This window comes from Cetorhinus maximus, unplaced genomic scaffold (assembly GCF_964194155.1).
Source record: "Cetorhinus maximus unplaced genomic scaffold, sCetMax3.hap1.1 HAP1_SCAFFOLD_392, whole genome shotgun sequence".
Lineage (NCBI taxonomy): Eukaryota > Metazoa > Chordata > Chondrichthyes > Lamniformes > Cetorhinidae > Cetorhinus > Cetorhinus maximus.
In genome coordinates, this window is record NW_027596338.1 from 3,589 (window position 1) to 8,300 (window position 4,712).

General features: G+C 44.6%; 1 pseudogene; it reads right to left on the reverse strand.

Annotated features, from left to right (window-relative positions):
- Positions 1-236: 236 nt before the first annotated feature.
- Positions 237-4,245, reverse strand: LOC144673596 (uncharacterized; annotated as a pseudogene).
- Between the last annotated feature and the right edge of the window lie 467 nt (positions 4,246-4,712).

Below are 4,712 nucleotides of genomic sequence, written 5' to 3' on the forward strand. Positions count from 1 at the left end.
ATATATAACCAGAATACTAAACTTCAGTTCAATTATTAACATCAGAAGAAAGAAACACCAACTCTCAGAATGAACATGGTTCAGTCCTGGGTGTGATTAACAGCAGCAATATCAGCAGAATCTAACCCCTGCTGTCACTTGTGAACTCGCTGTTGTCTCACCAGGTGGGATGACTGAGTGAATCCTTTCCCACACTCTGAGCAAGTAAACAACCTCCCCACCCCCCACCCCCCCACCCCCAGTGTGAACTCGCTGGTGTCTCAGGAGGTTGGATAAATGGACGAATCCCTTCCCACACTCAGAGCAGGTGAACAGCCTCTCCCGTGTGTGTACGTTGGTATGCTAGCAATTCATGCCTGCTTTTAAAGCTCTTCTCACAGTCAGAACATTTAAAAGACCTCTGATCAGTGTGAACCAGTTGATGTGCAGTGAGGCAGGATAATCATGAGAATTTCTTACCTCACACATAGCAGGCGAATGGCCTCTCCCCGTGTGAAATCGCTGGTGTATCAGAAAGTTAGATGAATGAACGAATTCCTTCCCACACTCGGAGCAGGTGAACTGCCTCTCCCTGATGTTAGTGTGTCAGTAACTGGTACCTCCTTTTAAAGCCCTTCTCACAGTCAGGACATTTGAAAGGTCTCTTATCTGTGTGAACCAGTTGGTGAAAGTGAGGTGGGCTGACTGAGTGAATTCCTCCCACAGGTACAGCAGGCGAATGGCCTCTCTCCAGTGTGAACTCACTGGTGTATCTGAAGATCAGATGAATTAATGAATCCATTGCCACACAAGAAGCAGAGGAATGGTTTCTCCCCAGTATGAGTGTGTCGATGGATTTCCAACTGCAATTGGCATTTGAATCCCTTCCCACAGACCCCACATTTCCATGGTTTCTCCATGGTCCTTCTGCCTCTCCAACTTGGAAGATCAGTTGAAGCTTCGTCCACACACACAACACATGTACATTTTCTCCTCGCTGTGAGTGGTGTGATTCTTTTCAGGCTGTGTACCGGAACACTGGAACACTCACACTCAGGTGTGTGTGTCTCGGTGCTTTTCCGGTCACACTGATGTTTGAAATCTTTTCCCATGAACAAACATTTCTCCTTCCATGTTCAAAGGCCGATGATATTCAGGTCCTGATGAATCGAGTGACTCTGTTAGATCTTGATAATTGGTTTTAGTTTCACACCTGTAAATCCTCTCCTCCTAATACCTTGTAAAAAGAGTTTACACAGAATTACACAGAATGTACAGAATAGATACAGGCCATTCTTCCCAACTAGTCACTGCTGGTCTTTACACTCCACAACTTCACCTTCCATTCCATCTACCTCAGCTCAGTCTTTCAGTTTATCTTTTTATTCCGTTTTCTCTCGTCTAGTTTCCTTTTGAAATTATCTCAGCTTTTTGTCACAACCACTTCCTGTGGTAGTGAGTTCACTTTATAACCACTCTGAGTAAACACATATCGCCTTATTTCCCTACGGGATTTATCAGTAACTATCTTGTATTTCTGGCTCCTAGTTTTGGATTCTCCCACAAATGGAAACATTCTCTCCACATCTACAAGGTCCCACATGGCAGACTGGGCAGGAAAATAAAACCTCATGGGACCCCAGGGCAAGGTACAAGTTGGATGAAAAGTTGACTCAATGGTAGGAAGTGATGAATGATGTTTTTTTTTGTGACTGGAAGGCTGTTTCCAGTGGGGTTTCACAGGGCTCAGTACTGGGTCCTTCATTCCTGGTTTATATCACAGATTCAGACTTAAATGTAGGGACATGAATAAGAAGTTTGCGCATCATACAAAAAACAAATGGATGCGTGCTTGGTAGTGAGGTAGAAAGCTGGAGACTGCAGGGAGATAAGAATATACTGGTCAGGTAGGCAAGACCATAAGAGATAGGCCATTCAGCCCATCGAGGCTGCACCATGACTGATCTGATTGTGGTCTTAACTCCACTTTCCAGTCTGTCCCCAATCCCATTAACCTTTGATTCCCTGATAGGTCAAAAATCTGTCGAACTCAGCCTTGAAATATTCAATGACTCAGCCTCCACACACTCTGTGAAAGAGAATTCCAGAGACTAATGCCCCTCTGAGAGAAAAATATTCCTCCTCATCACCGTCTTAAATGGGAGACCCCTTATTTTTAAACAGTGTCCCTTACTTAACAATTCCCCCAGGAGAGGAAACAGATTCTCAGCATCTACCCTGCAAATCCCCTCAGAATCTTGTATGTTTCAGTAAGATCACCTCTCATTCTTCAAAACTCCAATGGATACAGGCTCAATCTTTCCTCATAAGACAACCCCTTCATCCCAGGAATCAGCCTAGTAAACCTTCTCTGAACTGTTTCTGATGCAAGCATATCTCTCCTTAAGTCAGGAGACCAAAATTGTACACAGTATTCTAGATGCAGTCTCACCAATGCCCTGTACAATTGCAGCAAGATTCTCCTACTTTTATACTCCATCCCCATTGCAATAATGGCCAACACTCCATTTGCCTTCCTAATCACTTCCTGTACATGAATGCTAACTTTACATGATTCATGTACAAGGACACCCAGATTCCTCTGTGCTGCAGCATTCTGCAGTCTCTCTCTCGCTATTTCAATAATATTCTGCTTTTCTATTCTTCCTGCCAAAGTGGACATCCTCACATTTTACCACATTATACACCATCTATCTACTCACTTAACTTATCTATATCTGTTTGCAGACTCTTTGTATCCTCCTCACAACTTGCTTTCCTACCTATCTTTACATCATTAGCAAATTTAGCTACAATACAAATGGTCCCTTCATCCAAGTCATTCGTATAGATCAGAAATAGTTGAGGCCCCAACACTGATCCCTGTGGCACTCCACTAGTTACAGTTTGCTAACCTCAAAATGACCCATTTATCCCAACTCACTCTTTCCTGTTAGTTAGCCAATCCTCTATCCATGCTAATATATCACCCCCAACATCATGAGCTCTTATCTTGTGCAGTAACCTTTAATGTGAGAGTTCACTGAAGGTCTTTTGGAAATCCAAACACACTACATCTACTGGTTCCCCTTTATCCACCCTGCTTATTATATCCTCAAAGAACTCAAGGCTCCTCCTTCATTTTGGACGTGAGGATGGGGCAGACAGGGGGGGAGAGTCCTTCAAAAGAAACTAACTTAAGTTAGAAATATTAAAAGATCCAACACACTGTGTGTTTAACACAAAGCTGATTTGACTTTTGTCCAGAATATTAATCACTGTAACTGGGCTGGACTTCATGAACATCAGAAACAGACCCAAATGGACAAATAGATTAACAGCAAAATCCAATCAGATTAGTTACTTGTGAACTCGCTGGTGTCTCAGCAGGGTGGATGACTGAGAAAACCCCTTCTTACACACAGAGCAGGTGAATGGCTTCTCCCCAGTGTGAACTGGCTGGTGTGTCAGCAAGGTTGACGACTGAATGAATCTCTTCCCACAGTCAGAGCAGGTGAATGGTCTCTCCCCAGTATGAACTCGCTGGTGCTCCAGCAGGTCAGTTGACTGAGTGAATCCCTTCCCACACTTGGAGCAGGTGAATGGCCTCTCTCCAGTGTGAACTCGCTGGTGTTTCAGCAGGGTGGACGAATTCGTGAATCCCTTCCCACACTCGGGGCAGGAGAATAGTCTCTCCCCAGTGTGAACTCGCTGGTGTGTCAGCAGGCGTGATGCCCGAGTGAATCCCTTCCCACACTCCGTGCAGGTGAACGGACTCTCTCCAGTGTGAACTCGTTTGTGCATGGTGAGGTCAGATAATTGCCTGAACCCAATCCCACAGTGAGAGCACCTGAACGGTCTCTCATCAGTGTGAACACGTTGATGGCGCATCAGTTCCCCTGAACTTTTATAGCACTTCCCGCAGTCTGGGCATTTAAAAGGTCTCTCGTCAGTGTGAACTCGCTGGTGAGCCAACAGGTTGCATGACAGAGTGAATCCCTTCCCACACTTGGAGCAAGTGAATGGTCTCTCCCCAGTGTGAATGCGACGATGAATTTCCTGTTCAACTGGATAATTGAATCCCTTCCCACAGTCCCCACATTTCCATGGTTTCTCCCCATTGTGACTGCATTGATGTTCTGACAGGTTAGATAATTGGTTGAAGCCTCGTCCACACACACAACACGTGTACGGTTTCTCTTCACTATGGACGGTGCTTTCTCCTTCCATGTTCAAATTCTGATGATATTCAGGTTATGATAAATTGGGCGACTCCATCAGATCCTGATGTAATATTTAGTTGGGGTTTTCCGGATGCAAATCCTCGCCTTCTAATACCCTATAAAATTGATTTAAAACAGAAAAAAGGGAGTGAGAGACAACTCACAGAAACAAAACACAGGTTGTGAAATTGAGCTGAATGTATCTGGTAATTTGTGGGGACAGCATGAGGAAAAAGCTGCTTTATTCTTGTAAAAACGCATCTGATTCACTAATGTCCTTCAGGGAAACGAACCTGCCAGACAGTCTGGACCTAACCAAGATTCTGACCTCTATGGGAGGAGGGTGTGGGAAACAGGGCGAGAAGAAGGAGGGAGATTTTATGTGCCTTCAACCCGACCAGAACTTGACAAAACCTCCCAAACCCTCAATCTCCACCACCTAAAAGTAAATCCTTCCCTTCTAACCCCCTGTAAAAGGAGTTTCCAAAATCCATCCCTGTCAGTCCAGGA